A 27341-nucleotide genomic window follows, 5' to 3' on the forward strand; every position below is an offset into this window, starting at 1 on the left:
CTATCTATCTATCTGTCATCTATCTATCATCTATCTATCTATCTATCTATCTATCTATCTATCTATCTATTATCTATCCATCCATCCATCATCTATCTATCTATCTGTCATCTATCTATCAACTATCTACCAACCTAATTTCTCTTTCAGTTTTGAATGATTACCTTGCTGGGTTGGGTAATCTTGGTTGGATGGAAGCTTTTCTTTTCAGTGCTTTGAATATATCATGCCACTTCTTTCTGGCCTGCAAAGTTTCTCCTAAAAAACCTTCGGAGAGTCTTATAGGGGTTCCTTTGTATATAATGAGTTGTTTTTTTTTGCTCCTTCTGATTCTCTATCTTTAGCTTTTGACATTTTAATTATAATGTGTCTCAGTGTGGGTCTCTTTAGGTTCATCTTATTTGGAACTTTCTGGGATTCTTAGATCTGGATATCTATTTCCTTCCTCAGGTTAAGGAAGTTGTCAGCCATTATTTCTCCAGATAAGTTTTCTATCTCTTCCTCCCTCCCTTCTCCTTTGGGAGTCCCTTGATAATGTGAATGTTATTCCTCTTGGTACTGTTTCGTAGGTTCCTTAAGCTGTCCTTAATTTTTAAAACACTTTCTTTTTGCTACTCTGTTTGGGGGAGTTCCATTTCTTGGTCTTCCACTAATCCTTTCTTCTGCTTCATCTAGTCCACTGTTGAAACACTCTAGTGTATTTTTTACTTTAGTTATTATATTCTTCAGCTCTGTGACTTGTGTTTGGTACTTTCTTATATTTTCTATTTCTTTGTTGAAGTTCTCAGTGGGTTCACCCATTCTTCTTCCCCATAGGGTAAGCATCTTTATGACCACTATTTTGAACTCTTTATCAAGTAAATTACTTATCTCTATTTCATTAAGGGTTTTTTGGGGGGAGGGGAGGTTTATCTTGCTCTTTCATTTGGAACATATTCTTCTATTTCCTCATTTTGCTTGACTCTCTGCGTTTGTTTCTATGTATTAGGCAAAACAGCTAGTCTTGAAGGAGTGGTCTTGTGTGGGAGATGAAATTTATTATCAACTTTTCCCTAATTCTTGGTTTTCCCTAAAACCTTTGTGATTGTCTAAGCAGCCTGATTCATTCTTGATAGACTCCAGTTTTTGAGGGTTTACCAAGACCCGTCAGTGTTCCAAAGGGGGGAAGCTTTCAGTCAACACCAAGTTTCACGCTGATTGGAAGCCAGACTGTCAGGCCTCAGATTTTAATGTATGTAAGCGTATACAGTCTTGCAGGACCACAATTGTAAGCCCTGCTGGCCTCCAGATCAGGTGATCTGCAGTGTCACTTTCATGACAGTTGGAAACTCAGAGCTCTAGATGAGTATAAATTCTTTCCTGTGATGTACCAGAAAGTCGTAGAGAGACCAAGGAGGAACACCAAAAAGGCAGCTTCCAGCCTACATTCTCTGACAGCATCTCTGTAATCTCTAGATGTGTGGCAAACCTAAAGCTTGTCCCTCAGGCTGAAGCTCCAGGACAAGTTAGGAGGCTTTTTTTCCACAGGAAGATTGGGAGGTGTGTTTCAGCCGGCTCTCTGGGCCTGTGATGATAACTGCCAAGAACGGCCTCTTCAATTGTTTCAGTTCTGTGGGGCCCAGAAACACAAAATCCCTTGGCACCAGAGTCAGGTGTAAAGGGGTGTGAACTGTGTGTGTCTGTGTGCACTGCATGTGCCAGCCAGTTTTAGTGAGGCAGTGGGAGAGCAGGGCCAGGGTGCACCCACTGATGTCAGTGGGAGAGTGACAGAGCACAGGGGCAGGGCACACCTGTTGGCTTTAGTGGGGCCACGAGAGAGTGCTGTGACTGTGTGCACCTGCTAGCCCTAGCTAGGGAACCAAAAATGGTTCCCACCAATGCCTCCATCTCTGGAGAGTCCCAATGGGGTAGGATCCTGCCCCTCTGCAGATAATTTAATATTAGCAAAGGAATCTCTTTCACATATGGTCTAGGCACTTTTCAAACTGCTGGTTTTGCACTTGTTCTGCAGCGAGTGAGTATGTGTGAGCATAGAGTAAGAGAAGTCTCATTTACTATAGCACTTTGAATCTCCTGGACATAAGCCTCATTGGTTTTCAAAGCTAGATGTTTTGGGGCCTTATCTCTTTGATGCAGGTCCCAAGGGCTGAGGTGCTTGATGTGGAGCAAACCTCCCGCTCTTGAGAGAGGAGGCCCACGTTTGTGAGCTCCCTCCTGACTGTGGGTTGCCCTGCCAGGGGTGGTGTTTTTGGTGAGACAACATCTCTGCTTTTCTTACCAGTGTCCCTTTTGTAGTTTGTTCCTTTTGTCCTTTGTTGTGGATGAGCTATTTAGTTACTTTGCAGGTCTTTCCCCAAGGGAATTGGTCCAGGGGTAGCTGTGGATTTGGTGTGTTCATGGGAGGATGTAAGTTCAGTATCTTCCTATGCTGCCATCTTGAACTGCCCCTGACTTCCGGTTTTTATCTCAAGTTTTTTTTTTTTTTTTAAGATTTTATTTATTTATTCATTCGACAGAGATAGAGACAGCCAGCGAGAGAGGGAACACAAGCAGGAGGAGTGGGAGAGGAAGAAGCAGGCTCATAGCGGAAGAGCCTGATGTGGGGCTCGATCCCATAACGCCAGGATCACGCCCTGAGCCGAAGGCAGACGCTTAACCGCTGTGCCACCCAGGCGCCCCTTATCTCAAGTTTTTAAAGTCAGGTAGACATGGCTGTAGCTTTGGTTCAATTATTTTTTCTCCTGCTCCTCTTCTTCCATCAACTCCTCTCCTCTTATGTTCTCGTTGAACATAAAACCAAAATATACTAGGTGCTTGGCTGTAAAATAAACAGATGATATATCGCAGTCTCTGTGACTGTTGGGCTATAATTCCATCGAGGGCCTGGGTTGAAGTCATAAACCACAAGAAGTGAAGCGTGACCCACAAATGGCCTTCAAGATGGAATTACAGCTCCATAATTCAAAATGGACCTTTGAAAAAATAATTCTTAAACTTAGCTTTAATTTAGGGAAAAGCTCCGGCTGTATGGCATCTTCTGATCAGTTCATCGGCAAACAAATAGTTCCTCTATGTTAATCGGTGACATTTATTAACATTAGGTGAGCACGGTACCTGTTCTCTAGAAGTTACTGTTGCAACCAGGCCACAGTGCCCTGAACAGAACCAAAGAAAGGGAAATTGGAGTCCAACAGTAAGAAAATTCAGCGCAGATGAACATAAATAAGCATGAGGTGAGGAGATAGGTTATCTTGGGACTGATAGGAAGAAATGCTGACTCCTGAAAACAGAGGAGCAATGGTCTCTTGCCTTTGCTTTTCACACCTTTTGTCTCTCCTCTTTATGATACCATGTGATGGCTGAGTTTGAGTTTTGTGGAAAGTAATAGATTGACATAAGTTTCATCCCTGCTCTGTATCGTACCGCTTCTCTAAATGTGTTTGCTATTTTCTAAACCAATTCTGCTTGATGCCATATTTCATGGAAGCAAGTTGATCTCATACAACCCAAGTGTTATTAGAGGCTTTTTTCACCATGGTTCTTATGTGATGGAAACTAATATTCACACATTACAGAAAAAATAAACTAAATACACCAATTCTGCAGGATGTGGATATTTAAATCGCAGCTTCCTGTGATCATAAATTAAACCATCAAAATCCCCTAAGGATCCACTGTAGCCTTGGTATTAAATGAAACGACATATGTGCGAGGGTTGGCAGATGGTAGTGGCTTAAAATATGGTCATTCATTGACACAAATTGTACCATAAAAATTCAGAAATTCCTTATATATGCTCTTGTATATATTTACATACTTTCTTCAACAAGGCTATTATTTATTACAAAAATCTATAGCTATGGTAAAAGGAAAAGCAACAGAAAAGAACAATTTAAGATCAACTATTAGGCCAAAATGGACAAAGGATCATATAATTTGTCATCAAACTTATTGAGGTATAATTTTCATATCGATTTACTCTTTCTTTTGTAATTTCTATGATTGATTTGAGACCTTTCTTTTTCAAATATAAGCATTTAAAGTTATAAATTTCACTTGAAGTACTTCTTTGGCTGCATCCCAGATATTGTGATAGGTTATCTTTTTTTTTTTTTTTTTGCCTATATGTTTATATGTTTTTGTTTTGATTCAAACTATTTTCTAATTCCCTTGGTGATTAAGTTTAGATTCATGTGTTATTTATTTTCTAAATGTTTGGGGATTTTCAAGAAGTTATTCTGGTATTGATTTCTGTTTTAATGTTGTTATGATTAGAAAATATACTTTGTATGATTTAAATTACCTTAAATTTACTGAGACCCAGACATAGTCTTTCTTTGTGAATCTTCTGTGTGCATGTGAAAAGAATTTTTATCCAGTCATCGCTGGACATAACATTCTATAACTGTCAGTTAGGTCAAGCTGGTTGATAGTTTTGTTCATGTGTTCCATGCCCTTTTAAATTTTCTGTCTATTTGTACATCAATTACTGAGAAATTTTTAAAACTTCTGACTCTTGCTGTGGATTGATCTGTCTTTCTATTTTCCAATTGTCTAATTGTTTTTGTTTCATTTATCTTGAAGTTATTCAATATATGTGTATGTACATTTAGTATTATTATGCCCTTGTGATAAATTGACCCCTTTATCATTATGTAATGTCCTTCTTTATCCCAGATAATATTCCTTGTTCTAAAGTGTACTGATATTAATTATCAGATTTATTTTGATTAGTTTTTGCATGATATTCTTTTTCCATCTTTTTAGTTCTAATTTTTCTATATCTTTATACATAAAGACAGTCTCTTGCAGGAAGAATGTACGTATGTGTTGCCTTTTAAAATTCAATCTGAAACACTCTGATTTTTAATTAGAGTGTGAAAAGCTATCTTTAATATTTCTTGCAGTGTAGGTCTGTTAATGGATTCCTTGAGCTTTTATATGTGAGAAACATTTCTCTATCTTTAATTTAGTCTCTATTTTGCCTTCACTTCTGAAAGAGAATTTTCTTGGGAACCCAATTCCATGATAATAGTTTCCTTCTTTCAGTAGTTTAAGAAGATGCTCCATTTTCTTTTGGCTTGCACATTTCACCATAAGAAGTCTGCTGTAATGCCTGCCTTTATTACTCTGTATGTAGCATACTTTTTCTCTCTTGCTGTTTTAAAACTTTTCTTTTTAGTTTTGGATTTTAGCAATTTCTTTATGACGTGCTTTCTCATGATTTTATTTATACTTATTCTCTGTTTATTCTCTATGTTTCTATTTTTCTCTCTATATAACACAAATTTATAAAGAGCAAAACTAAAAGTCCTGTTTTATCCCTTCTAAATTGTACCTTAATTATTATCTCTTGCCCAGAATCCAATCACTCATGTAACTAGTTAAACCATTTTCTATATCTCCTTCAAAAACTTTATGAACTCACAGATACAGCATTATGGTTCAGATCAGAGGCTCTAGAAACCAGTCTGCTTGGGACAGAGTTATGGCTTTAGTACTAATTAAATTTGTTTTGCCTAGCCTTGAAAATCTTAGAGGTGGACTTAAAGAGTAAGCATCCCTATGTGTCTGAACTTTTCCCCCATATGTCATATTTTTAAGGTTCATTGATGTTATTGTTTGTTTTGATACTTTATTCCTTTGTATTGTATTCAATTGTATTTATCATTCTGTAATAATACCACATTTTGTTTGTCCATTCTCCAGTTGGCAGATATTTGGGTTATATCCAGTTTGGCTATCATGATAAAGTGGCTAAGAATATTTTGTATAAATTTTTGGTAAGCATACGTTTTCATTTTTCTTGAGTAAATATTTAGAAGTGAACTTGCTGGGTCATAGGACATGTTCAAGTCTATTAAAATTTTGCCTATTTTTGAAACTGGTTGTACCATTTGCTTTCAGAAAAGTATGAGAGTTCCAGTTCCTCCATATCCTCAGCAGCTGGAATGAATCAATGTCTTAAATTTTAGATACACTAATGGATATGTAGTAATATATTTTGTGGTTTTCTGTTCCTGATGATTAATTCTGTTAGTCTTTCCTCATATATCTTTTTTTTGTGTATGCACAAAAACTATAAGACTATAAAACTATAAAAAGACTATATCTGCTCAAATTCTCTCCTCATTTTTCTGTTATCTATTCAGTATAACAAAAATAACCCCGTAACTTAGTGGCTTGAACAACAGTTTTTAAAAATTCTGTTTAAAAATCTTCAATTTGAGAAGAACTCACTTTGAATACCTAATTTTTGCTCCACGTGCATCAGTTGGAATTCCTAATTTCTGCTCCACGTGGCTGGACTATTCACTCCAAGATGTGTCATCTACAGGCTTGGTAAGTTGGAATTATCAGCTGAGGCTTTTATTTTGAGGCCTTGGCTCCTTTACATATGAATTTGTCCCTGTGGCTGAGTGACTGGGTCCTAAGAGCAAGTGTCCGAAAGAAGAGAAGTGAAAGAGAGGAGAAGTAAGGTTTTAACCTGGAAATTAGGTTATCATCACTTCCTTTGTATACTATTGGTCAAAGCAGCACAGAACTCACCCAGATTCAAAGGGAAGGGAGAGAGACACTGACTCTTGATAAGGATGGGATCATATTTAATCTGCCATTGTCCACCCACTGGCCAGAAATTACATGCATTCATCTCATGCTAAAAATATACTCAGTTCCCCACCCCCCCAAGTCCTGCAAGTATTTCATTGCTTGTTCTCTATCTCCCTCCTTCAAGAAAAGGAAGCTCTTAAGTGAAAGTTAAGTGTGTATCTCATCTAATGAGTTTCCCTTACTTCCAAGGTAGCATCGGGCCCACTTCTGCCTGCTTCAGTTGTTCTCCAGGGGCTGCAAACAACTGGTTTTTAGAAATTGTTTATAGTTTATCATTGCCTTTGGCAAGGAGATTAGTCCAATATATTCTGCTCCACCATTATTGGAACTAGAACACTCCCCCCAACACACACACCTGTATATTATATAAAATATATTCTTAAACTATATAAAATGGGGGGGGGAGGTAATCTTAAACTGGTATGTAAAATAGAAGCACCAAATGAAAACAAAAACAAGCATTTACATGGGAAATTACATATAAGCAGGAATAATTTATTATTTGTGATTTGATAGCTGCATAACTTAAACAGGTTCCTATATATATTCAGGCTCCATATTTATCCGACAGACAAAAGGGCTACTCAGATGGTGTAAGGAATGCTTTAGATCTTTGAGTTCTATAGTTCTAATAACCTTATAATTTAATGTGGTGTTTGATTTCTATTTGGTGAATGTAAACAAAGTGTGAGGATTTACGATTTATATGGTCAACGTGAGGCCAGAATGTATAAAAAAGCGTTCTCTCAAACATTAAAATTGTGTTTCCAGGTGGAGCTTACAGTACCTGAATGTGGGTTAGGACATAGTTGCAGACTATAAACATGGCTCATCTTCTCAAGCATCAATTTTACCAATGCAATTTCGGGTAAAATCATATTTATTTTATTTTAAAATAAACTGATAAATTATGTCATAGAATGTGAATATCACATGAATATTTTTAGTTAGAAATATAAATTAAAAATATTCTCCTTGGAGAGAAACATTATGACAACTGTCTCAGAAGCTGGGGGATAAGACTTTCTCTCCTCCAGTACTCTGGCAGAAAAGTCTGAGAAGTTCTGCGAACTCACTGGGCATGGGGCAAGGAGTTTGAAATCCTGGTCTTTCTTTAAGCTCTGCCATCGCTGTTGGATCTATGCCATAAATGTGCTGTGTTTATCCAGACATCTGCTCTATTTATTTGGTTTTAGTCACAGAATGAGCAGTTTTTACCCAGTATGAGGTGCTACACTCAAAACTCTTCATCTGCTCCTCAGTATATTTTCTGTTGATAGAGTTTGGATGAAATACGTGTTTCTTTGACCCTCCGCTGAGGTAAAACATGGTTGACAGCTTGCCTTGCCTTTCCAGCTGTAGGCAGAACTGAGATTACCAAACCATTCTTCCCAGTTGACTTCTGAGTGGTACAGCAGGATTAGTTCCCTGTTCTGACTTAGGGGTTCCAAGTGTCCCCCCTTCCACCATGGGCCATCATAATGTCAAAAGCACCATCCCTCTGAGGTAGGACAGTAGTGATGTTGACACGCCAATGGAAGAGGAAAGGGAATCCCTTCAGCCATTTGTCATTCATAAACATCTTAATTCAAACTAGTTGGCCATGATTTTAAAACTTGTCCTTAAATTCCTTGACACTGTTACCATCAAACAGGAGAATCTAATTCCCTTTCCCTGAATATAGGGCAGCCTTAGTGACTCACTTCTAATGAATACAATTAGGCAGAATTGACACTGCGTGGCTTTTCAAACAAAGGTAGGGAAGGCAACACAGCTTTTGCCCAGAGCTCATTTTCTCTCTCTCTCTCTCTCTCTCTGCCCATCTTTGTATGCATATCTGGAATCCAGAGCCAATATGTAAGAAATTCAGCTACTCTGAAGCAACCATGCTGAAAAGACCATGTGGAGAAAAAAACATGGACATAAAGATGGTTGGCGCTCCAGCTGTTCCAGCCTTCAGCTGTCTGAGACTTCCTGGTCCAGGCATCAGGCACGTGAATGAGGATCTTTCAGAAGATTCCAGCCTTTAAGCTGCCCCAGCTGCTGCCAAGTGAGGCAGAGATGAGCTGTCCCTGCTGAGTCCTAAAATTGCAGATTCACGAGCAAAACAAATGTTGTTATTTTAAGCCACTAAGTTTTGAGGTGATTTTTTTAGGTAGCAATAGATCAATGAATTCTTTCCTATTGCCTAGCAACACTCTGAGGAAATGGGACATAATTAAAATTTTAATTGTAGACAAAAGGAGTATGGGAGAAAGAGTCCAGAATTCCATGCACTAAAAGAGAGAACGAGATTCAGAAATGTGGAAGTCGAATTACTTTTGCAGATATTTTTGCAATATATATGTGTGTTCATAGAAACTTGGAAGTTTTAAATTTGAAGAGATCTTAGGGATCGTAAAACTCAATCCATTTTTTTCAAAAATGTAACTCAAAGTTAATGAATTTGGGCAGGATTCTAGAGACAGACTAGAGCCCAAGCTTTCAAAATTCCATTGACCACAGTGTCTCCTTTTTGAAGACATGTCTAGGAAACTTCACCAATTTAGCAAAAACACAAGGGTAAGCCAAACAAACAAAAACACATGAAAAAGTTCTCAACATTACTTGGCACCAGGGAAATACAAATCAAAACCACAATGAGATACCACCTCACACCAGCCAGAATGACTAAAATTAACAATTCAGGAAACAACAGATGTTGGCAAGGATGTAGAGAAAGGGGAACACTCTTACAGTGTTGGTGGGAATGCAAACTGGTGTACCCACTTTGGAAAACAGTATGGAGGTTCCACAGAAAGTTAAAAATAGAACTATTCTATGACCTAGCAATTGCATTACTAGGTATTCATCCAAAGTATATAAAAATAGTGATTTGAAGGGACATATACATTCCAGTGTTTATAGCAGCAATGTCTACAATAACCAAAATATGGAAAGAGCCCAGATGTCCATTGACAGATGAATGGATAAAGAAGATGTGATATATATATATATATACACACACACACACACACACACACATACACACACACACACACACACGCACGCACATATACATACACACACAATGGAACACTACTTAGCCACCAAAAGGATTGAAATCTTGCCATTTGCAATGACATGGATGGGTATTATGCTAAGCGAAATAAGTCAGTCAGAGAAAGACAAATACCATTTGATTTCACTCATATGTGGAATTTAAGGAAAAAATAGACGAACATAGGGGAAGGGAAGGAAAAATAAAATAAGAGAAAAGCAGAGTAGGGCAAACATAAGAGACTCTTAACTATAGGGAACAAACAGAGGGTTGCTGGAGGGGAGACGTGTGGGGGTATTGGGTAACTGGGTGATGGGCATTAAGGAGAGCACTTGATGTAATGAACACTGGGTGTTATATGCAACTGATGAATCACTAAATTCTATGCCTGAAACTAATAATACACTGTATGTTAACTGCGTTGAATTTAAATTAAAAATTTTAAAAATACAATAGCAGCAGCAACAGCAGCAACAAAAATGCCCCATAATGTCATCCTTGTTAAGCCCCTACCTGCCTGTCATTTCCTTGTGGAACAAGTGCCCCTATACCCTGATTCTTCATATTCAAGGGGCTGGGAAAACACCGGAGAATTTGCAGTTCCAGTTCTTCAGGCAGGAAAAAGAATGAATCTCTGACATCCTAACGTTATTCCACTACAAAGAGCAGTACGTTTGTGAAGTGCTTACCATGGGCAAGCATCTACACTGGGTGCTGTATGTACATGATTATTGAGGTATAGTTTACATATACTAAAAAGCAACCATATTTAAGGGATAGTTCAATGCGTACTGACAAATATATAGACCTTTATATCCACTACCATAATCAAGATATAGAACATTTCCATCCTCTTCACCCCTCAAATTTCCTTTATGCTCCTTTGCAGATATCCTTCTCTCCTCATGCCCAGGTACACTTGCTATCTTTTCTGTCACTATAGATTTTTTTTTTATTCTAGAATTTCATATAATTAGAATCTCACAGTATGCAGTCTTTTGTATCTGACTTTTTTGCTCAGCATAGTGTTTTTCAGATTCCTCCATATAACTGTACGATAGTTGGTGATTTTTAATTGTTAAGTAGTATTCCATTGTATAGATATATCACAATTTGTTTATCTGTTCTCTGATTGATAGATTTTTGGGTTGTTATCAGTTTGAGATTATTATGTCTTTATGTGGACATATGCTTTTACTTGTCTTAGGCAAATACCTAAGAGCGGGTTGTATGATAAATATATGTTTAACTATAAGAAACTGCCAAACCATTTTCCAAAGCGGTCATATCATTTTAAATTCCTACTAGATCTGTGTGAGAATTCCAGTTGCTTCACGGATTTGCACTCCAGCAGGTATGCAGTAGTATCTCTCTGCGGTATTTATATTTCCTTCGTGATTAATAATGCTGTGGAGATTTTCATGTCTCTATTTTTTGTGGAGTTTGTTTTCAAATCATGTGAAATTTATTTCCGTATACATAACGTTCTAATTAATAAAGTATTTTATAATACTGAAGAAATCACATGTCAAAGTGTGCAACCGAAATTTGGCATACAGTAGTCATTTATATTCATGATTTTTTAGGCAAAAGAGGTAGTTAAAGAACAAATGGTTAACACTCCTGAGTTCCAGACATCCCAGCACCATTGTATAATTTATGTGAATATAAAGATATAAGGAAAAGTCTCAGAGAGAGACAAAAGAAACATGTGTCGTGATATTTTCATAATCATCTTTAAGAGATTGTTTTCGTCATTAGAGTAAAGCCATGAAAAGGTAAAATAAGCATAAAAGTATTTTTTGGCAAAAAATGTTGAAAATTTGTTGAGGAAAGTAAACAGGGTGAATAGAAAAAAAAACCCATTGTTGTACGTGATGGAATAATTGATTTAAATATTTTATTCAGAGGCAGGACTCCATTATAGCAAAATGGGGAGTTGAACAAATCTTTTTTCCCAAAAAAACAAATATAAAATGAAAAGAAAAACAAAAAAACTGATCAAAAACAACTGTTTCAGGGCTCTGCAAATCAACCAGAGAGAAACAAGAAATTGAGAAGTGTTTATTCATGAAAAACTGCTAGAAATTTGGGTGAGAAAAGTGGGAGTCTACAGAGAATCCATAGCCTTCTTGCCTGGAACTGTTCCTTCCATATACCCCCTCCAAAAACTTGGTCAGTAAAGTAACCTTACCATGGCATAACACCCTATGAAAACCAGCAGCTTCACTGTCAAAAGGGGCTGACTTGATTTGGACTGGAGAGCCAAAACCCATGTTGGCAGCATTATCAGTAAAAGTAGCATATGTGAGAGGAAGTGAATGGGGAATTCCCATAGCTTTGTTAAACTGAGTTTAGAGCCCCAGTTATAGCAAGTGATAGACTAGCCAAGAACTTTACAAGGAGATGATGGAAATGGGAGAATCATAGAAGACCTAGATAAGCTCTCCATATCTCCCTGGCTTAATGGGAAAATATGCTCATGTTTATAGGACACCCTGGAAGGTCCAGAGTAAAGTAAAAGCACAGGGAGACTTGAAAAAGTCCTGAACTTTGAATGCTTACCTCAATGTACACACAGATCTATTAGCAGAGGGTGATAACCTTATAGGCTCAAAGTTCTTGAGCACAACCTCTTATGAATCACTGACTTGCTAGTAAGCCATGCAGACCCAGGGCAAACCATACGAAGCCAGGCAGAAAAATAAAATAATTAAAACAAAACAAAACAAAACATCAGAGACATCAGTGGCTGCACATTTCAGGGAGACAGATTCTGCAGATTAAGTCCAAATAAATTACTAAAAAAACCAGCTACTTTAAGGAAGAAAATAATTCAGCGGTGCTACAATATATGGTTTAAAATGTCAGTTTTCAAAAAAAAAAAAATCAGGAGATATTAAAAGAAACAGGAAAATGTGACCAAAAAATCCACAGAAGCTGACTCTGAGTAGACCCAGATGTTATATTTAAAGACTTCAAAGTGGGGCTTACAATATATTTAAAATGTTAAATGAAAGTATGATGACAATTATCCTCAAATAGGAATTCTCAATATAGAAACATAAAAATAAAAAAGGATCCAATGAAAATTCTAGAATTTAAAAACACAGTAGCCAAAATAAAAAACTTAACCAAATGGGTAGATTTTAAATGGAAGAAGAAAGAATCAGTGAATTTGAAGATAGATCAATAAGAACTATCCAATCTGAGGAATAGAGAGGAAAAGAGATTGAAGAAATAAGAACAGAACCTCAGAGAACTGTGAGGCAACATTAAATACATTGACATGTAATGAGAATCCCAGAAGGACAAGAAAGGCAGGAAAACTACTTGAAGAAATAATGACTGAAGATTTCACAAAATTGATGTAAAACATAAATCTACACACCCATAAAGTTCAATAAACCTTAAGTAAGGTAACATAAAAATCTCCATCTACACACATAGTAAAATTACTGAACACCAAGGACAAATAGAAAATCTTGAATCCAGCAAGAAATAAACAACTCATCCCAAATTAGGGAATAATAATCCAATTAATGGCTCAATTTTGATCTGGAACAATGGAGACCAGAAGGCAGAGTGATGAAACAAAATAGTCAATCATTAATTCTATCTCCAGTAAACTAGCCTTTAAAAGTTAAGGTAAAACAAAGATTCATGTAGTGTTTTTTTATATAAGCTTTACAAGAAATTCAGTCTGATCCAAATCACACTCTTACCATGTATTTTTGTTCTTCTTAAAGAATAAGTTTGTGCGTGTGTATGTGTGTGGACATGTATAAGACTATGGGCCTTCTTTATTCACAGGTAAAGCTTTATCTAGAAACCCCTTTATGCATTATGTTGAGGTAAAAAAAGAAAATGTTCAAAGATTCTGTAATGAATTTAGATGTGTGTGTGTGTGTGTGTGCATGTGTGTGTTTAAAGCATTTGATAAAGTTTAAATGTTTTTACACAGAACTTTTTGTTCACTAATATATTTTGTCTCACTAGTATCAACATGCAAGAAAAAGAACATTTCCCAGATAAACAAAGACTGAGAGGATTTATTCTTAGCAAACCAGCCTTCTAAGAAATAGGAAATGAAAGAAAATAACATCATAAGGCAAGTCCACAGGAAGAAATGAAGAACCCTGGAAAAGGTAACTATGTAGGTAAGTATAAAATAATGTATAAATATATATTTTCCTTTTCCTTCTCTTGATTAAAAAAATCATCAGATTGTATAAAGTAATAATTGTAACACAGTATTATTGAATTTATAGCAATATAGATTTAATATATGTGACAATAACACAAAAAGAGGGGAGAAAATGGAGCTATATAGGAACAAAGGTGCTATATCTTGCTGAAATTCAGTATTAAATTGACATGAGTTACATTGATAAATTAAGATATATATTTTAATCTCTAGAGCAGATGCTAAGCAAGTAACTATAAAATCTGAATATCAACAGAAGAATTAAAATAATATACCAAGAAGAATGAACCTAAAACACAGCAGTAGAGGAAGAACAGAGGAACAGAAAGACATGAGCCATATTGACAACAAACAACACAATGACAGACATGATCCAATCATATCAGTAATGACATTAAGTAGTCCATTAAGTAGACTAAATACTTTGTTGAAAACACTGAAGTTATCAGATTGTATAAAAAGAAAGATTCCACTATGTGTTAACTACAAGAGACACACTTCAAATTTAAATATACAACCAGATTGAGAGTAAAAGAATAAGAAAGACATATCATATAAACAGTAAACCAAAGAAAGTGGGAGTGGCTATATTTATTTAGTATCAAACAAAATAGACTTTTAGAAAATATGTATTAGTAGAGATAAACAGGGAAATTTCAGAATGATAATAGAAGCAATACACCAGGAATGATTTTAAATGTGTATGCACCTAATAATGGGAGCCTAAAATACAGAAAGCAAAAAACTGAGAAAATTGAAAGGAAATGTAGACTATTTAATAATTACAGTTCAAAATTTTAAGACCCTTGATATTGATAGAATAAGTTTATGGAAAATTAATATAAAGATATAGAAGATTTGAAAAACACTGTTAACCAACATCCTCTAACTGACATTTATAGAATACTTCATCCAACAATAGCAAATACATTCTTTCAAGTGCCTATGGAACGTTCTCTAGAATAGACCATATGATAAGCCTTAAAATAAATTTCCATAATTGTAAAAAGATTGAAGTTACTCAAAGTATGTTCTCCAACTACAATAAAATTATATTAGAAAGCAACAATAGAAATTTGAGAAATCCCCAAATATCTGAAAATTAAGCAACACATTTCTAAGTAACCCAGATCAAAGAAGAAATCACAAGGGAAATTAAAAAATATTTTGAACTGAATGAAAGTGAAAAGACAACATATAAAAATTTATGGGATGCAGCTAAAGAAGTGCTTAAAGGGAAAGTTACAGCTTTAAACATGTATATTAAAAGTTGTATTCACTGTTTAGAAAAGCCATTATTACAAATTAGAAACAGATTACAAATTAGAACAGATCCTAGACCTTATTGGCTCAGTTTTGGTACCTTTTTGTCAAAGGTTTTTAAAACTTTAAATACATTTAAATGCATTTCATATATATGCATGCTTATAAATGCATATAATAATTGTAAAATGCTTTATCAAGCAAAGATCTTGTAGATAATCACCACCATGTGTTGAGCTTCTATCTACTTGTGAGGCACTGGGCAAGCATTTTATATACATGGTCTCATTTAATATTCATAACAATCCTATGAAATATTATTAGGGAAAATAAGGCTCAGAAAGTTTTTAAGTTGCCTACATAAACATTAACATGTCAAATACACAGCAGAGCAGTATTCAAACCCAGGCCTCTTGGAAGACATAGCTAGTTCTCTTAACTTCTAACCACCTCCCTTTCTGGATCTCAGTGATTTTGTCTTTGTCTTTATTTTCAGTTCTCTGCATATTACATGTTCTTTTGCCATGAAGACTAGGACTAGAAATCACTATTTCTCACCTTTGCAGACCTCTGAAAGTTGATTGGGTTTGAAAATTGATGCGAGTCTTGGCAATTCAATTCCTCATCATTCATGGCTTTGGTTTACTTTGGTTACTGTTAAAATGGATTGTCTGCCTGCCCTCCAAATATATCCCGCCCTACAACATGTCTCTTGTTTACTCCTTCTGTTTAAATCTTTGTGTGTCCTTTTTAGGTCTCTAAATCAGTATGCCTGACTGATATGAACTCTTAGCAGTCAGGCATTGGCTGAAATAAAGGTTCATATTTTAGTTTGGAGAACAGTGGAAGTATTCTGATTTGATTAGTTAGGCTGAGTGTAAATAGTAGTAACAAGCAATATTGATCAGGCACAAAAATCTGTGGGGTCAGGAAACATCCTGATAATGTTACTTCAGACAATACATAAAATAAGAGCCTCTTTCAGGTTTATGGGATGCTTGGAAATCACATGTACATATATGTGATAACTTCCAATGGCTAGTATGTATTTTTTTAAAGATAAAAGCCATCATTTGGTAAGAATGACTATATGTCGAGTAACTGAAACCACAGACTATGGATTGATTTTTTTAATAAGTGGTAATAGAGATTATATCAAAACTAATTTCATATTTTATCCCTAGGCTGTCCTTCCTTGGCTAGAAAAAAGGGATTTGGGAAGATTTTTGATATCTTCTCTCCAGTTCTCTTATCTTGCAGATAAAATGGAAGCCCCCAAAAGAGGTAAGGCCCTCAAAGGTAGAAATGGAGTATTTTGTTCATCCTTGCATCTCCTGCACTAGCAACATAGCTGGCTCCTAAGAGCTGCCTCAGGAAGCACATGGGGGACAACCTGCCAAATGGCGCACCATTCAGGCCTAGCATGAAAACCCAAGTTCTAGATTGCTCTGATTGGTCCTCATTTCCATCCTTCGAGCTTCATGTGGATAGATAAATATCTGCCTATCATAGGAATAGAATTCTTCCTAGGATCCAACAAGGCCTTTGGATGCCATGGTTGTACTGGTTTTTGTTTGTTTGCCTGTTCGTTTTGCTTTTCCATTTGGGTCTTTTAAATTTCTGAGGACTAAGCATGAGCAAAGTTGCACCAAATGCCAGGTTCCTTATTGTGACTCAGAGGGACTCCTTACTCTTTCTCCAGTGCCAGGTGACCTGAAAGAAATATATCTGAATAGTTCTTGTCTCCAGTCCCTTGGGTCCCTGGTTTTCCCTTTAAATTTCTTTTTAAAATATCCACGTTTCTAAGTGTGCCTGTTCCTGAAACAGATACCTAGGAGAGGTGGTAAGATGGGGACATCACATCCCCAACTGCTATCTCTTAATTCCCTTAATTGCTCCATGTTGTTCTTCCCATTCTCCCAGCTGGCTATCCTTGGCAACACCCAAGGCTTGACTACTTTGCATTTCTATGGCTAATCTCCACCCAGTCTATTCATTTTCTCTCCTTTCTCACCTTTGGGTATCTTTCTCTGCTTTCTGATCATCTTTCTTTTGCACAACTGACCGCCAACGGTCTCAGGTTGTTCCAGGACTGAACCAAAATGCAAGGAGAGATGTATGGTTGTCTGAATGAGATCCCAGAGAGCATGGGCACAAGGAAAGAATGAGCAGGTGGGCAAAGGAAGGAGCTGTTTCCTGTCAGATAATTCACTTATCAAGCCCAGCATAAGAGCCTGGGCAGCTTACCCCTGTATCATAGCTGCCGCTGACTAAAGCATAGGAGGCTGTCTATAAACATAATGCCTTGCCCATGCCCACATAGATGTCCTTGGCTGGTTTTATTTGGCTTACTGAGGGGAGAAGAAAGATATTATTTGCAAAGAGAGTACTAAAGCAGGTGGGCTTTAGGAAACAGTTGAACTGAGGTCTGTTAATCAGACAATGTGAAATACCAGAGTTGTTGATGTGAATGATGCAAGGTCATTGTGGGGCTGGGGTGGAATTGGCTTCATGCATCAAATGCATGAGGAGTCGAGAATGGTAACAGGTGAACAAACAGCAAAGTCGATAGTCAAGGGGTCAGAGGCAGCGCAGAATAAGATTTGAGTCCCAGGTTCTGAACCAGGCTTGTGAAGAGCAACTGTGGGCTGTAGTGACTCCTTTACCTGGCTTTTGGTGTGTCTAATAGTGATGGAGTGTGTGACTTAAGGAACTGAATGAACTTGGCCTCTCTCTAATCTCCCACACGTGAGTTCATCCCATCCAGGTATTGGATAAAAGGCAGTCTGAGGTCCTGGCTAGGGTTTAGCTCATGAGGTGACCTTGCCCCTCTGGTGGCAAGATGTCTCCCTCTCCAGCCTTCAGCCAGACAGACTAAACCTGAGGGACCGGAGAAAGTGGGAACACTGAAGATGAGCGTGTAACATTTTTGTCCAAAGTGTATAAGTACTTTCATTTAAAGGCCTTTGTCTCATTCTCTATGTTCTATCAATCATGATTTTTACAATCCCATCTTTCAAGAAACTTTCAGGGTCTAAAATTAGTATTAGTAGAGGCAGAATATTTATTTCATTCAAGCATGTATTGAGCACCTACTGTGTGTATGCCATGCAAAGATTAAGCCTTCTTGGGATGGGGAAGCAATAACAGGAGACTGGATTCCTCTCTGCCATTAGATGCTCAAACATTTTGTAGCTAGGATTTGTGTCTTATTCATTTTCTTTCCTTCACAAGCACTCAGTGACTGGTGGGCACCCAATAAGCTTTTGCTGAATTGAGTCGTTTGCTACTGAAAGCTGAAGACCCTAACACTTTCTACTAGTGCACGATGATTGGTCTGTTTTCTGTGTAGTCTGAAAGTAACCGTGCTGAGTTGGCAATAGTAACAATGGAGCAGCATTTGTATCAAAATGAAAGTAAACATGACAGAAATGGGGAAGAATGGAAAGGGCAAGACAGAAGGAAAGGATTCAAAAGAACAAGGGAACAAGGCAAGGGCGAGGGGTTCAGGAGATAGAGAGAGAGAGGTAGTTACAAGGGGCAGTTAGAGCAGGGAGCGGCAGATTTCAGTTCCTGAAATGAGGCGTATCAGCCACATAAAACATAAACTGGAGCTGTGTACCAAGGGAACAAAAGGTAATTGCCGTGCTGTCCATTAACAGCTCTCAAGGCCACCAAACGCCAATTGTCTGTGTGTATATTTGCAATGTCAGCAAGCGCTGCGGTATCTCAGCTGGGTGCCACCTATGCTGGCATAAGATGGGACACAGAGACAAATACAGCCTCTGTCTTGCAAAAAATGTCACCAAAAATATTCCAAGCTTGTAACGATTAGCACCAGGCCATTTGGCCATCCAAAATGATCTGAATACAGAGGCTTGACTCTGTATAGTCCGGCCACGAATATGTGGGTTCTGGTTGGCTTTATCAAGGTGCACCCACAAACCCTTTCTCGGGAGTTTGGAGGACTTACAGATTCACTGGGGCAGGGCATGAAGGGGAGGGTGGGACAGAAGCAAGTGGGGATGAAATAATTTCATTTGCCCCCCCCCACCTTATTGCACAACTTCCCCTGCCCCAGGCCTCCTGCACCATCAAATCTTGCTTATCCTCCCTGAGCCTAAACTGATGAAGAATTGGGATAAGAACAGAATGAGTCAAAAGATGCTATCTCCTAAGCAGGTTTTGGGAGAAATATTTCTGCCCTCCTCCAACTGGCCCCTGCAAACAGGGAAGGTCAGATTGCTCAGCCGAAGGCTTTTGTGGCTTGGGCCATTAAGGGGTGAACAAAACACAAACGATGTGGTAGGAGAAGCAGGGACTTGATCCTGGCTCCCCAGGGATGGATGGAGCACACATGAAGTTCCATACTTCCTCAGTCTTGAGTTTCCTCGTCTATAAAGTGGAGTTAATAAATTGACCTACAGCACCAACAAGATAATATAAAAGGAAAAGGCATCCAAACTGCTGAAGGATCCCTCTTCCTGGCATCCTGGAAGTTCACAGGAGACTCTGAGTCCTTGGCAAGGTTTGTGGCTGGTTCTTTCTCCTGTTTATCCTAGCCCAGGGGCAATTAACACTAGTCCCGTGCCTTGGGACCACCTGCCTTAGCGGAAAGAAACCTCACTGAAGAGCCCTGATGGCTTTCTAATTTTACTTCTCTTCAGATCCTTCTTCTCCAGGGCAACCACACACACAGTGCCATTTTGCAATTTATTTTCATTTTGCAGAGCAGACCCTACCCTCCTCTTCCTGGCTTCGCTTCTGTGGCCTGGCCATATTACTCTTGGATGGCCCTGGGCTGTTTTGGCCTCAGAGCTGGCATGGTCTTGTTATGCCAGCTGGAGAAGGACAACACACCTGTGGGTGTGCGAGGCTGGGTCTGGGAGGTGGCTGGGCAAGGGTCCTAATTACTTGAGGGTGACACACGGCTTGCCAGCATGACTTCATGCATTTACTCTCACCAGGCTCTGTGAGCTCTTGGACGAGCTCAGGGTGTTTACGCAGCTGCCCCCGGCTCCGTGGGAGTGGCCTCTCTTACCTGAGGGTCACCCTGCCTGGCCTCCAGGTGGACATCTGTGCTCAAAGTCGAGCCACTCGCACGTATCCGGCTTATAGAATATTCATGTTGCTGTCTTTTCTTCTCACTTAATGTTTGGAAAAGGTATTGTTTGAAACAAGAAAACTTAAAAACAGATGGGTTGTGGTTTTCAGCCTTCACATTTCCAAGAACATGATAGAAACCAGGAGTCAACCCATCTGACTCTTTGGGACCTGATTCTGCATTTCTTATATTGGCAACGTCCTCGCTGAAGATGGAAATACAACACCTGCCAACTGGGAAGGAGCCCCAGCGCCCTGCCAGAAGCGTGCCTGCCTCCCAACGCCATTGTCATTTCAGCAGGGGGACTTGGGATGGAGGCTGACTAAGCCTCATGTGCTGTCTTCTGCGCAGAAGATGCTGAACCACTGTCTGGAATATGCCCTTGGAGTTGCTCCAGGGGTGGTGATAGGAGGGGCTGAGCCACCAGTGGTCTTTTCCTTGGAGCCCCTACTCCTCATTAAAAGTGGGGGTTCAGCAGTCTGGGGCTTGGGACCATGCTTTTCTCTGTGCACAGTGGCCCTTCTAAGGACTGAGTCTGCATCCCAGGCCCCATCACCCCCTCAGAGGAAAAGGAAGAATAGTTCCCAGCGGGCTGCTCAGCTAAACGTGACAGCAAGTAACATGCCGACAGGGAACCGGGGACAGATCCCAGGAGACCAAACTCTGCTTCCTCATCACACCCAAACAAGAGGTCTGGGTAGAAAGTAAATCTTGTGACTGCAAGAAATAGTATTTGGAGAAAACATAATGAATATTAGTCATGGACATTTTCATAATAAGGAAAACTTCTCATGGTAGCACAGGGTTGCCAGAGGCCTGGTTCATCTGGAATCACTTTGAAGCCCACCCTTAGTATGTATGCACAAAGTCTGCAGGAGAGCCTATTCTGGGATATGCACCCCTAACACACTATTCCCCAAAATCTGTTCCATGGAGCACTTGACCTTGGAAATCATTTTTATGAGGAGAAAGTTCCACGGTTAAATAAGATTGAAAAATGTTACTTTCTCCGTTTGGAGATGAGCAATATCCATTAATGACTCAGAACTCGATTTAACCCCATGTTTCCCAAATTTGATAATGGAATGCTAAGTTTGCAAAATATCTGTGGAGCACGTTTTGGGAAAAGTTGCTTTGCTGGAGGATGTTACAGGACTCCTCCAATTTGCAACATCCCCCCTTCAAGCTGGGAAATTAACATTGCTTGGGGATTATGGCCTCCGTTCAGTTAAATGGATGAGTGGTCCATGCCAATTCAGAGCTGGGTTGGCAGCCCTCTCCCAGACACTAGAAATTTGATGTTATATCCTTAAGTAGGATGGGGAGGAAGAACTATTGCCTTTAAAGAATAACTTTCTCATCTTGAAGGTTAAAACCTTAGGGCTACAAAAATAATTTAATGATGCTCTGAGACTAGAAGGTTAATCCTTTTCAACACTTTTCCATCAGGATCTGTTATTCTGAGACGGCCACTTAGGAAATCTGATGGAGATGTGATTTTAAACAGCCGAGAGTCAGAGACCTTCTCTTCCATTGTTCCCCACAGTAACGTGGGTTTCTGCGTGTGCTAGGCACTTGATTCCAAATTTACTGAATGGGATCCACAGGGCTTAATTTTATATATGGTCTGGGAGCAGAGGAGTGTGTAGTTCTTAGTCTGGGTCATTCCTGACCTATTTTTCATGTCTTGAGTTTTCTATGCACAATAATTTATGATCTGAGGTTTGGAAACACTTAGAGCGCCAAACCTTCTGCAGGTCTTCAGGCACCTCCAGGGCCGGATTCACAGAGATTTCCTATTCGGCTCCTGACACGTTTCCCTGTGACACGGTTCCCGCTAGCACACACCTTGGTATTCTCGCCTCGCCTGCTGTCCATCACGTGATCACTTTCAACTTACTTGTTCTGTGTGTATGCGTGTGTGTGTTTCCTGGCCAAATTTCGTTGGGTTGTATCCACCTGTATCAGCCTGAACCTCGAAACTAGCTTCAAAACCCTGATAGAACCCCTTATCATTACTTATGGTTCCTGATTTAGCCTTTGTGTTAGCTAGGAAGTCCTTAAAACCTGTTCCAAGAGAGGAAACCCAGGCTAACCCTCCCCCAACCCACTGACCTATGTGATGTCTGCTATAGATTTACTTTCAAAGGGGAAGCAGGTGAAAGGGGAATGCATAAGATCACGTGCAGCTCCAGGATTGTTTCAGCTTCCCGGTCTTTATAAATTTACCGAGTAAGAAAACATTCCCCTGGAGTCGGCTCTGCTGACCCTTGTGTGACACCTCTACGGCTTGACAGCAAATCGATGACTCCTGAGGTCAGAGGAGTTCTGGCTTCAAAGGAAAAATGTTGAGCGTTGGTGCATTCGCTGGCCAGTGTTCCCTCTCTTATTACTTTTGATGGATTCATATATACGGAAGGAGACGGAAGGTGCCCAGCAGTCACTCCCCGAGTCACCCCCAACACACGCTTGTAATTACAGTGCGATCGCTCCTTCTTCGTGTGGTGACCTTGTGCTTGACTCGGGGCTCCTCCACTACAACCTCTTCCTTGAGGGCAGAATGGCGCAGTATTATGTGACTTGAAGTAACTTAATAAAAGCCTTTGGACTAGATCTGTATTTACATGACGTTAAAAAGAGAAACATTAACTCCATCAACTCTTTTGCCTACATATTGTCAATCATTAGTCTGTTTTTTCCCCCTGAAATTTACAGCTGATCCACGCGGTGGAGACTGAATCCAAACGTGCAGGGATTCACCTGCATATGAGCATGTCCCTGTATTCATTTCTTGGATGAAACTGGTACTGGTAATACATCACTTTCCAGGAGCTAAACTGGGATGGGCTTAGGTGGTGCTTAAACGCCATTACCCAAAAGGAAGTCTGTAGAAACCACAAAATAATTTGCAAGGCACGTAGAAAAACATTGCTTCAGATGTGCCCTCAGCACTCACACACATTTACATGGCTTGGGGAGTTTTGTTTCTTCCATGATGAGCTCCATATGTCTCTGTTTGGCTTTCTTTTTGCACAGGTCACTTTTGTTCCCTGGACCCATCCTCTCTTCCTTTGTTTGCCCTGCTTTCCTCTGAAGATCCCGCATGTGTGCTGACTGCATAGATGGCACCTGGGGAAACAAACACAGAAAGCAGCCCAGAAATAACATGGTGAATGATGGAGTAAGGGGGAGGGAGCAGCGTAATAGTGCCAGGGATATCCAGGGGGATTTCTCAATTTCTGAAAGCCTGTAATAGACGCATGGCTTTTAATCCCGAATTTAGAAACAAACAGGAAATGTCACCATGAGGTTCACACCTTCTTGTTAATATCTTCTGTTCTCTTGCCTGATATTTCCAGCTTCAACATTGCCCTGGGCGAAGAGAGTGTGAGGAAGATTTTAAAATAATTGTGTAATCGACCACCTGGCTTTCATAACAATATCTGGCCCTGGACTCTGCATAAGATCTCAGGCAACTCTTTTAACCTGGGAGGTATCTACTCCATAGGCAATTAAACGAGGTGTTAGTTGGACCCACCTGGAAATGAGCTCTGACTCACTTTTTGGTGACAGTCACGCAGTCGCAAAGATGTTGCAGTTTTCATTGGATCTGAGAGCTCACTGTGGGGCTCGATGCTGAAGAAGTGGCTTCGGATACACACAGCTTATAATAACAATTACTCTTAAAAATGTTTAATGCTTGTTATGTGCCAACCATATAGTCTGATGACAAAGTAAACTTCATGTGGAAGTTACTCTTATTATCATCTTTATTTAACTTGAGGAAACCGAGGCTTCCAGAGATGAAGTAACCTGTCCAAGCTGTGCTGTTACAAAATTGCTGTGTCACTGGACCCCAGGCTGACCCAAAGCCTGGTCATTCAAGCCATCCTCTGCTAAACTGCTCTGTGGATGTGACAGCTGGTAAGTGGGGCGCTTCCTCTACATTGCTCTAAACTGTGGTGGAAATTATTGGGTTGTTATTGGGTTTGGGTCCCCTTCTTGGGCTTGGGTCCCAGCTCCGGTTGCTAAGGTGGAGTCTGAATGAACACTGAGGTTGATAAGGCCAGTGATTCTGATGGGGTCTGAACAGTTCTTGGAGAGCAATGCCTACCTCGTAGGGTCTTGTAATTGAATAAGAAAATGTTGTACAAAGTGCCTGACAAATACTAAGTGCCCATAAAATCATGGTTATTGCATGGGTTTTTTTTTTTCCATTTATGAAATGAAATGGAAATTAATTGGAAATTTACAAGCCATTTCACAAATGGCAATCTCCACCATTTTTCTTCCCTTTCACTCTTTCCCAAATCATTTCTGCTCAGGGTGGAAATTTATTGTTCATGTTATTTAGGGCTCAGTATATGAAGCTTTTTTCTCCAAAGAGACTTTTGTTCTTTATATGTGAACACAGTAACTTCTAGTAGGACAATTCCTTGCTGAGTATTCGTGGGGTTAATAATAATGAATATTCATGGAGTAATAATGATGATGATTATATTAATCATTTCTACTTATTTCATATTTAGTATGTGCTAACCCCTTTTACACGCACTTTCAATTAGCTCTAAGAGAATCCTCTAAGTATTAATTTACACATTTTACAGATTAACAATATCACTCACTTTCTCTAAGAGGTCAACATCTAGTTTTGCCTGGTCACTTTGCTTATATGTACCCCAGATCTGTGGGTATCATGACACCTTCCCTGTCTCTTTTGTAAAAGACCCTGTTTCATTTTCTGGTAACCATTCCCAAGCATGGTACCTGCCGACCACAGGTTTCCTAACTTCTCAATATAGTCCTGCATATCAGTCTCGGTTTCCAGGTGTTCTTAGACTCCTTCCACTTTATGCTGTCCATAAACAATTCCTGGCTCAAAAAACAAAAACAAAAACAAACACCAAAAAAAAAAAAAAAACCCACCAAAACTGAAAGAGTTCATGGCATATCCCCCCCCTCCATTCTTCCTGCCCACTGGAACTACTTGTCCATAAACGCTCAAAATCATGTCCTCAAGTGGGAGGCACTAAGAGCTGACACCAGGGCACATGTCCTTAGAGAGCCAGTTTGACTCAAATTAGAGAATTTTAACCAGTTAAATTATTTAACCAGCAATTTAAAATTTAAAGCATTTTTATAGCAAATAATTCAATAGAGTAGAAGGCACCGTTGACATACATTTAAAAATAATACAGTTTTGGAGGAGAATATATCCCCAGGCACCAATGATAAACATATGCTCATGCCTCCACCAGGTCTTCTGGTAGAAAACACTGAGAAGTTCCTGACTACAATATCTATTAACACATGTTTTCAGTAGCCACATGGGATTTGGGGGGAAGAATAAAGAGTGTCTCTGAGCCCTGTCTCCGAACTCCTATCAGGAGCTGCCTGTGTAATAGATGGCATATGTGTTATGTTGAAAAACCAAACCAAGGTTATTCTATTAGTTTACTCAGGTTGCCATAACCAAATACCACAGACTGTGTGCCTTAAACAACAAAAACTCATTTTCTTCGAGTTCCGAGGGCTAGAAGTCTAAGATTAAGATGTCGGCAGGTTTAGTTTCTCCTGAGGTCTTTCTCTTTGGCTTGCAGACAGCCACTTCTCTCTGTGTCCTCATGTGGTCTCTCCTCTGTGTGTGCACACATGCGTGGTGTCTCTCTTCATGTCCAAATTTCTTCTTCTTATAAGGACACCAGTCAGATTGGATTAGGGCCCACCTTAATGACCCCAGCTTGACTTAATCAAAACTCGAGCTAAAAGCTTAACTTTTTAGAGGCCCTATCTCTAAATAGAGTCATATTCTGAGGTACTGCGCATTAGGATTTCAATATATGAAGTTTGGGAACTAAATTCAGGCCCTGACAGCATTTAAGGCAGCTTCACCAATGAGGCGACACCTCAACTGAGCTCTGAAGAAGTAATAGGAGCTTGATGGTCACAGGAGCAGGGTGAGGATAAGGTTGGGGTGGGGAAGGAGACACTAGAGACAGTAAGAGCAGTGTAGGCATGAGGTATGAGACAGCCCCGGGTGTGGGGAAGCTCAAAAACCCAAGTGTCTCTGGAGCCTGTTATGAGGGAGAGGCGGGGATCGATGGAGGATAAAGGTGGAGCCGTGACAGGGATCAAGCTAGGCAGGGTGCTGAGTGATGTGCTAGAATCCAAAAGATGTTCTTGTGGAGAAGAGCCATGAAGAGTCCTTGAAGAAAATATGTCAGATCTGTATTTAGAAAGATAGTCCTAGAAACTCTGTGGAGCATGTACTGGGGAGACCAAGGCTGGAGGAAGGGAGACCTGCTACAGAATTGAATAGAGCCAGAAATGGGATTTGGTTCAGAAGGTTTAACAGAATATTCTTTCAATGAAGAGAACACCAGTGAATATCTTGCAGACTTAGTGTGGTTCAGGTAATGGTCTAAGCCCTTTACCTGTAAGAACTCACTCGAATTCATTTATTCTTCTCAATGATTATTACCTCACTTAACAGATAAGAAAATTGAGGTACACTGAGATTACATAGCCTCTCCAAGTTATAGAACTAATGAGAGTGGAGCCAGCATGCAAACTCAGGTATTTGGCCCTAAAGTCCATACTCTTTTTTTTTTAATATGTATTTTTTAAAGATTTTATTTTTATTTTTATTTTTTGAAGAGATAGAGACAGCCAGTGAGAAAGGGAACACAACAGGGGGAGTGGGAGTGGAAGAAGCAGGCTCCTAGCGAAGGAGCCTGATGTGGGGCTCGATCCCATAATGCCGGGATCACGCCCTGAGCCGAAGGCAGATGCTTAACGACTGCGCCACCCAGGCGCCCCTAAAGTCCATACTCTTAACCACTACCCCACATTATGTTTACTGAGCAGTGGAGAGCCATCTTCCATGTAACTACCGAGTCCATCGTTGGTGGCAGTCTTTCTGTCCTGCCTATTTCCAGGGAAGTCAGCCTATTCCTCAGAATTCCTGAGGTTTTGTAACAGATGTCACTAGGTTGATTAAACGTTAAGTCCAGTTCTTTCCCATCCTACTTGATTTCCTCAACAATATGTTCATAATCAATTGTTCATTGAACGTCCTCAATATGGTGAACACTAAAGCTGGAAGATAAATAAGA

Source organism: Ursus arctos, unplaced genomic scaffold, assembly GCF_023065955.2.
Source record: "Ursus arctos isolate Adak ecotype North America unplaced genomic scaffold, UrsArc2.0 scaffold_22, whole genome shotgun sequence".
Classification (NCBI taxonomy): domain Eukaryota; kingdom Metazoa; phylum Chordata; class Mammalia; order Carnivora; family Ursidae; genus Ursus; species Ursus arctos.